Raw genomic sequence first — 9,103 nt, 5'->3', positions numbered from 1 at the left:
TCTTCGATATCAAGGGGGCCTTAGATGGAAACATTTTGGCTCGCACATGTGAACAAGTACTGAGCTCTCAGGGATCAAAATTAGCCGTATTTACGAAATTGCGTAATCGGCTGGCGGCGTTAACTTAACCCAACCTAACCTGTACTTCTTTGAGCTATGAAATAGTTGGTCACATTAGGCATGCGCCTTGATGTTGTCACACAAAGTTTTACGCCGACTCCGAACTAGAGCTGGAAAAACATCGATGTTCGCGACCATCGAGGTTTTCGATGTTTTTAAAGCAAAACGTCGATGTACTATCGATGTTTTAGCAAAAATTCTTAGATTAAGCGAACATAACAAAATTTACTGATTAAGATCAGTTAACATATCTTAAATTTTGTTTATAAATTGTAATTGGTCGACAATAATGGGTTTAAGGCAGCATCTCCGTTCTGAAATTATCTGACCAGCCTCGCTGAACATTATTTCTGATGAACACGACTATGCTGGCACACAGAAAACTGCTTTGCAGCAGTCTTCAGTGCGGACAAGGGATGTTAATTTTTTAGGTTTTTACGATCCCGGGATTTTCGGGATGTCGTTGGTTCAATCCCGGTGTTCGAGCGCGGCAATTTAGGGGCCGGAAATCCTCGTGATTAGGGCAACGGGGATCAATGGGGGAGCCGATTCTTTAAGATAATTTTTTACTAACTTTTTACGAATGCCCTAGTCTCCAAAGGTATTGAGAAATCAGGTTTTCGTAAATTATACAAGATTTAAGTTTTATTGATAAATGCGCAAATATACAGAAAATAATAAACTCACCTGAGGTGTCGCTGGCTGTCGGTCTCAGAATAGGACGAGACTATACGAAATTGTCACATTTATAGGCTCCACAGAAGTGGGAATCTGGCAACGGGATCGACTAACAGGACTCGTGCCAAAAGGGAGATAGCGGTGAGATTTGTATTCTAGATTTAAGCTGCAGGCTTAAACATGCCGCCCGCCTTGCAGGATCGCTGCAATATAAAATAAATCAATTCAATAATTCAAAATGCAAAATTTCAATTACATTTCAAAATCACAATTCAAAAATAAGTATGTTCTTCAACAATTCAACAGTTCATTATTTGTTTATGCTTAAATACTAAACTAGCTAGCCTTCTTCTTCAGCTTCGGCCATAGGGGGTTGCTCCTGAGATAATGCAGCCAAACATCGTATTTTGCGCGGCTGGTCTGGTGGGTGTCGCGGGTATCAGACCTGGACGCAAGCTTACCGCGTATGCGTCGGCTCCCAATACCATGGATATCGCACTCGCGCGGTAAAAGGTTGGATCGGCTAAGCGCAGATTGTCGAACTCGTCCGCCACCTGCGCGTCGACTGTGTGCTCTGGGGCGGTTCGCGTCAGGCTCGGTAGTACCTTTGCCCGGATCTCTAACCTCTCATTCCACCCTTTAAGTATTAAAGGGCACTGGTCGCTCTCACCTCTAGGCAATGCATGCAGTCTCCCCGCCAGGGCCCTTGAGATTGTACAGTGAGGCTGCCCTGGGTCGATGATGGCTCGTACAGAATAAATTCTCCCTCTCGACATCACCTTTAGTATCACCGTAGGTGTGAGGACTGATAAGCCCAGAGTACTTCGAGCAGAACCATGGATTCGCTCTTGAGCGTCTCTCACACCTCGGCGGCGCGGCGGTTGCGAGTTGCGGCGCGTGTGTCGGCGAGAACGCGGGCGTCTGTTCCTGATGGTTCTTGGGGCTCGCTGGACCGCCGACCGGATACCAGACAGAGGTAGTCTGAATACCGGTGGCTCGCTCAATTCAGACTCGTCTTCGATCACTTGGAGGTCCTCATCACCAGAGTCGATCTCCAAAACCTCTTCGCTTGACTCAGTCAACGCCTGAGCGTGGTATGGACGGTGGTGCCGGATTGGTCGGACTTCGGGAGCATTTGGGTCCTTCGACCCGTCTCCCTGCCATTTGGAAGTTTCCCACAGGTGGAGGAGACTGTGGTGTGGTTGTTGGCACAGATCACAGTTTCTCTGTGATGAACAATTGCCGGACATTTGTCGCGACGAAAGGCAGTTGGCACAGTAGCGGTGAAGGAGGACAGCTCAAAGTCTCTCCTCAGGCTCCATTCGGCGGAACTGACGACAGAACAGCAAGCGGTGGTTGCGCTTGCAGACGGGGCATCGGTACCACTGTTGTTGTTGTTGTTGTAGCGGCTACAACAACCCCGCCCAGATCGGTTGGTATCTCAGTCGTTGTCGTCAAGTTCCACTAACGGCAACCCTAGGAAGCGTGCAGCTTCTGTGGGATTTGTCCACAGGGACAAGGCCGTTAGGGTTGTCGGGTTTTCCGGGCATGCGAAGAGAGGTTTCGAGTCATGTGGGGTCTCTCCGCATGCCGGACACTCATTCGGCACATCCTCATTCAACCTACTCAAGTAGGAGTTCAACCTGCTGCAGTAGCCGGAGCGAAGTTGTGCGAGTGTAGTGCGTGTCTCCCGAGGCAGATGAAGCTCTGTCTCGTCAATGTCCGGGGGTGGTATGCCTAGAACGGCATTCACAGGTCTAGAGTCTACATAACTCGAGACTGAGTCCCTGTGAATGCCGTTCAGGGCCTGTCTGTACGCTGTCGGGTCCAGAGGTTGCTTAATGAACCTCTGGACCTCGTCCGTCAGTTCATATAGATGCCTCCTGACGTGCCTAGGCGAGGGCTCCTCTGCGAGCAGCTGTCTGCTTGGGTGGCCACTTCTGTGGCTCCCGATCAGGAACTGCTTGCAGAGCATTATATTATGCTCCTTAACTGGGAGCATTTGCGCCTCGCCGTGCAGGTGGTGTTCAGGCGACATCAAGAGGCATCCCGTCGCTGTCCTAAGTGCCGTATTTTGTACCGTCTGTAGCTTCGTCCACTGCGTCCTACTAGTCCCTGGCGACCACACTGGCGCTGCGTAGTTCAAAACCGGCCGGCCTATTGCCTTGTATGTTGCCAGCAACGTTTCTTTGTCTTTGCCCCAAGTACTGCCGGCTAGCGACTTGAGGACGTTGTTGCGGCTCTGTACTTTATTGACAATAGCGGTTGAGTGCGCAGAGAAGGAGAGCAGGCTGTCGAATGTTACTCCGAGTATTTTGGGGTTATTCACCGTCGGAATTGGTGTGTCATCGACGTGAATCCCCAGCGGTAGCCTGACCTCCTTCGTTCAGGTTGTGAACAGGGTCGCGGAGGATTTCGTAGGGGAGAGGGCTAGACACTTTGCAGTGAAGAAGCGAGAAAGTTCGGAGAGATAGCCGTTTACTTTCGAACACAGGTCATCAATTCCAATCCCAGTCGCCATGATCGAGCAATCGTCGGCATAGGAGACAATCGAGACTCCCTCTGGTGGTTGAGGGAGCTTTGAAATATAAAAGTTAAACAGTAGCGGGGAAAGGACACCACCCTGAGGAACCCCCTGTTTTATTTTTCGCTGCTTACTCGTTTTGTGTCTAAATATTACCGACGAATGTCGACCACTCAGATAATTTGCCGGCCACCGTTTGAGCCTCTGTGGGAGAGAGGAGGCCTCAATATCTTCTAGTAGCGTGGAATGGCAGACGGTGTCAAACGCCTTTGACAAGTCCAACGCTACTAGAATCGTTCTCTCACAGGGACGGTTACGGTTAAGGCCACGAGTTATCTGAGTGTTTATGGCGTTAAGTGCTGTTGTTGTACTGTGCACTTTACGGAAACCATGCTGATGCTTCGCTGGGGTCAGGTGGTTTGTGAAGTACGGGAGTAGCAAGGCCTCGAGTGTCTTCGCTACCGGGGAAAGGAGTGTAATCGGACTATACGAATCTCCTTTGTTGGCGGGTTTCCCCGGTTTGAGCAGTGGGACCACTCTCCCCACCTTCCAGATGTCTGGGATGATGAGAGTGGCCATTGACAGGTTGAGGACCTCCGTTAGGTACGCTACCCCCGCAGGACCCAAATTTTTCAGCATCAGCATGCATATTCCGTCGGGACCCATAGCTTTGGAGGCTTTCGCCTTCCCGATGGCCACCTGAACTTCACCGCAAGTGAAAGCAAGGGGGGCACAAGTTGTTGGCAGTTTGTGCAGCCTTCTGGTCACTCGACGCTTGGCTTTGTCCACCGGAGGATGCAGTATGAACTGCCGGCTAAAATAGCTCGCGCATCGCTCCGGGTCCGACGAGGCATGGTCGCCGAAGGAAATTTCGACTCTGTCGTCGTGCTTCGTCGGATTAGACAATGACCTCACGGTTGACCAAAGCTTGCTCACACCAGAGGTGAAATTACAAGTCTTCAGGTGCTCCTCCCACTTCTTCAGCTTATGTACGTTTACAAGTTGCCGAATCTCCGCGTTGAGATCCCTGATACGGGGATCTCCGGGATCGGCCTGACGAAGGCTATCACGCTCATCGGCTAGAACAGCCGCTTCGGCAGGGAAGTTTGGACGTGGGTCCGATATACATCCTGCCGGTATGAAGCGAGCTGCAGCAGCAGTGATAGCCCTCCGGAACTTACGTTCACCGAGATGGACGTCGGTTGGTGTGGGGAGCGCTGCGAAGGTGTTTTCGGTAAACTCCGCGTAACCTTTCCAATCAGCTTTGGAAAAGTTGATATAGGTCCGGTGTTTGGCGGAGGCAAAGTCGGTTGGTTTATCAATCGAGATGACTATGGGTAGATGGTCTGATGCTAGAGTCAGCATAGGTCGCCACGTTATGCTGTTTATCAGACCAGCGCTGACTATTGTGATGTCTGGCGAGCTACTGCAGTTACCCATAATCCTGGTGGGTGCGTCGTCGTTCATTGTGCAGAATGTCGAATCGTCTATCTGCTCAGCCAAGTCTGTTCCCTTACGATCGTTTGACAGGCTTGAGTGCCAAAGATCGTGGTGCGCATTAAAGTCACCTACTACCATACGGTTTTCACCTCTGAGGAGCGCACCTATATCAGGGTGATATCCTGCCGGGCAGCAGGTGACAGGGGGTATGTATATGTTAAATATTTCGAGCTCGACATCGCCTGACCGGATAGCGATGCCCTGACATTCTAGGGTGGTATCCCTGCGGTCGATGTCTGCTTCGATAAGACGATACTGCACGGTGTGGTGCGTGATGAACGCTAAGCCACCACCATTATCTCGCTCGCGATCTCGACGGTGCACGTTGTACCCGGCGCAATTCAACAAAGTTGAATTGCTGTGCAACTTCGTCTCTTGGACCGCAGCTATTAATATACCATGCCGACACATGAAGACGGTTATCTCCTCAATCTTGCTCTGTAGCCCGTTACAGTTGAATTGAAGGAGCTTCATGTGGTTCGGGAGACGTGTCGTGATGTGGGGTGTAAGTGAGGTGTATGTTCTTGCCGCCGTTGGCTGTGTGTGCTGCTGAGGTGATTGCCGCCCTGTGGTGGTCGTGGGGGGCGTCGCAATTGAAGTCTGCAACCGAGCAGCGCAACACGGGCGCTCGAAGTTCCCCGTCCAATCTCGCGTGGTACGCAGACCTGAACATGCCCTAAAGTGGCACCAGCCAAGGCAGGTGTTGCACTTGACTGATGTCACATTACGGAATATTCTGGTCTGACATACCGTGCAGATTGTAGGGGGAACCAGGAGTTGTTGGCGGCGGCGTGTGGGTGGTGGTGCGGTTGTGTGTGTTATGTGGTCTGTGGTGGCTGTGGTACGGTCTGTGGTGTTATTATGTTCTCGTGTTGTGGTGACAGTGTGTGGCTGCTGTGTGAGTGTGTGGGGCTGCTCGGGCGGACTATGGTTAGCCGTGGAGGGTGAATGTTGCCCTATGGACGGACAACTTCTGAGATACTTCGCCGACCTAAACGGGCTTAGATCGCCGAAACAACAGCCCTTGGTCGGGTGAAACCCGAGTCATTCCGGTACGTAGAACCGGCTGTCGTGGGAATGCATCGGTACCACTCTAGGGCTGCGGTTGAGTTAGCTCGAACCATATTGTAAAATTCTGGAAGTAGAAAAAAAGTTAGTTTGTATTCACTAGAGAGAGTAGTACTAATTTTACGATTGGTCGCGTAATTACGCCACGCGTGGTGCGTATTTCTACGACTCGCAAGCGTTTGTCTTGCCCTAAAAAACCTTAACAACTCTGCCAAGTCGCCATTCATTCGGGGGTAGGTTATCCTCTTTGATAACCACGAAATTATCGACTTCGATGTTTCGTTGGGGGTGTTGCCACTTGGCTCTCTTGTGTAGGTAATTTAGGTATTCCTCCTTCCATCGCTGACAGAATCCTTGATGAATGGTTTAAATTTTTTGCTATCAGTTGACGATTGACATCGTACTTCCACTTATTTCCGGTTCCGCAATTTCTAGCAACGGTCTGCCTATCAGAAAGTGTCCTGGGGTGAGGGGTTCTGTGGATTTGGGGTTGTCGGAAAGCGGACTAATTGGTCTCGAGTTTAGGCAGGCTTCTATCTTTGCTAGCAAAGTGGAGAACTCCTCCGTTGTAACCCGCATGGTATTCGCCCCCTTACGGAAGTGGGTTTTAAAGCTCTTCACTCCTGCTTCCCACAGCCCTCCCATACGTGGGGCTCCCGGTGGGATGAAGTGCCAGTCGATCTCATGATGAGCATACGACTGGGTGGTTAGGCGGAAACTTTCGGCTACAAAGTTACGGAAGTCCTGCCTTAATGCTTTATTAGCTCCAACAAAATTAGTACCATTGTCCGAGTACACACTCCGAGGACAAACGCGTCTTCCCAGAAACCTTGAAAAAGCTGCTAGAAAGGTGGAAGCCGATAGATCGCTCTTTGCTTCCAGGTGTATTGCCTTCGTTGCGAAGCACACGAAAACGCAAACATATCCTTTGGTTATAAGACATGCTATAGTTTTCTTATCTCGAACGGTCCAGTGAAATCCACTCCAGTATTGGTGAAGGGCCGGGAAACTTCCGTTCGTTCAGGTGGGAGTGCTGCCATAAGTTGCTCTCGTGTTTTTTTTTTTCTGTAAATAAGGCAAACTTTACAATTATATTTTATTAAATTTTTCATCCGTATGATCCAAACACTGCTCTCAGAAGTCTCAGCATGAGTTGGGTTCCTCCATGCAGGGAAATCAGGTGTGAGAATCTGACTGAAAGTCGAGAAAATTGGCATTCGTACGGCAAAATCACAGGGTAGCGTTCATTATAGGGCAGCTCCGCTAGCGTTAGTCTCCCTCCAACTGTCATGATTCCATTTCTATCGAGAAATAGATTGAGAGCGTTGAGGGGAGTCTTTGCGCTCACTGGCCTTGATGCCTCAAGTGCCTGATATTCATTGAAGTAGCACCGCTTCTGCGCTAAAATAATCAAGCGCGTTTTGACCTATCGAATTTCATCGGAAGTCACTTGTGTCGTTTCCCCTCGTGGGATCAATTTATGTACGGGATGCGTTTTATAATAAAACTGAAAAAACCGTGCTATTATTCGCAGTGCTCGAGAGAACTCCGAAAATCTTTCCAAAAGTTCAGGCGGCTGTGTGGCGATTATGGGAACGCGCACGGCTTTTTGTTATAAATCAGTTTCCATGGACCTATCATCCATCTTTTTTGGCCATTCCGATGGTTGTTCTTTCAACCACTTTGGCCCTGCCACCATAGTGTGGTCTTTACCAGTTCTTGGGGTGATGCGCCGCGTCTACCGAGATCTGCTGGGTTATCATTCGAGTCCACGAGATTCCATCCTCTCACACCAACCAGTTCATCGATTTTTTGCGATCCTATTCGCCACGAAAGTGGTCCAACAACAAGGCGGCTTCCTTAACAACGAGAGCACGATGGTTGAATCGGTCCATTTATAGATCACTGGCTGGGCTACGTCAAACTGCGGAAGTAAAGCATTGATTAATTCTGCCAAAAGTAGTGCGCCGCACAACTCTAGTCGCGGTGGAGAGACGGTTTTCATGGGCGCTACCTTCGTTTTACCTACAAGTAAATTTACAGACGGGATATTGTTCAAGTTTCGTTCGTGCACTCTAACGTAAAGGGCTGCCGCATAAGCCTTCTCTGATGCATCACAAAACCCATGAAATTCTATTTCATTCCAATCTATCTTGTTTAGCCATATGTCTTGCATAAGGATTTTTGCCTCTACCACAATGAGGCCTAACCACCGTGCTGGGTCAAATAATTTTGCAACACATGATAAAACCTTCCGTTTTGTGTAGTTTGGCTTTACTGGGATCTCCTTTGCGTTAAAATGAAACGTGTCGTGAGCAGCATTCCATCGAATCCCTAACATTCTCGCCTCGCTCACGTCGTCGATTTTCAAAAAATCTTCCTTCAACAGATGATCCTTGGGCACAGCTGACAGGATTTCCCTGGAGTTCGATGTCCACCGACGGAGGGGAAATCCAGCTCCCATCAGCGCATCTATGAGTTCGTTGCGCGTGCGAATTGCTGTCTCGGTGTCTTGAGCCCCAGCCAGTACGTCGTCCACGTACATATGCTGCAAACTAACATTTTCTGCTAATTGGAGAAGAGTTCTTATTGCCAGATACGGGGCACACTTGACTCCAAACGTCACAGTATGCAACTCATAATCCACCAGCGGCTAATTTGGTGATTCTCTGAAAATAATTCTGTGGTATCGTGTGTTGTCGGAATGCAGCTGAATCTGCCTATACATCTTGTCTATGTCCGCGTTGAAAACATATTTGAAAAATCGCCATTTCAGCAACAAGACGACGAGATCGGCCTGCAGAACCGGTCCTGGGTAGAGCACATCAGTTAAACTTTCCCCATTCGAAGGTGGACTGGACTGCAGTGTCCGGTTTGATGACTGCATGATGGGGTAGGTAGTATGTCCCTGATGACGGCTCACTCACGGTGCTGTCCACTGGCTTCATATGACCGAGCGTAATGTATTCTCGTAATACCCGATGATATTCATCCTTCAGCTCTGACATCCTCATCATCGATGCTTCGTTGCGAACAAATTGATGCGCTGCACTCGTCCGCGAATACCCAAGACGGATATCTGCTGGGAACCCTTGTCGAAATGGTAATGCTACTACATAACGCCCTTGGTCATTTCTTAGCGTTGTCTTTGCGAAATGTTGCTCACAGAACGCTTCTTCAGGAGTAACTTGTTTTTTTGTTCGTAACTTGCTC

The sequence above is a fragment of the Rhagoletis pomonella genome, unplaced genomic scaffold (genome assembly GCF_013731165.1).
Source record: "Rhagoletis pomonella isolate Grant_MI unplaced genomic scaffold, Rhpom_1.0 Rhpom_scaffold_00002, whole genome shotgun sequence".
In the NCBI taxonomy this organism is placed as follows: domain Eukaryota; kingdom Metazoa; phylum Arthropoda; class Insecta; order Diptera; family Tephritidae; genus Rhagoletis; species Rhagoletis pomonella.
Note: the sequence above shows the minus strand (reverse complement) of the source record.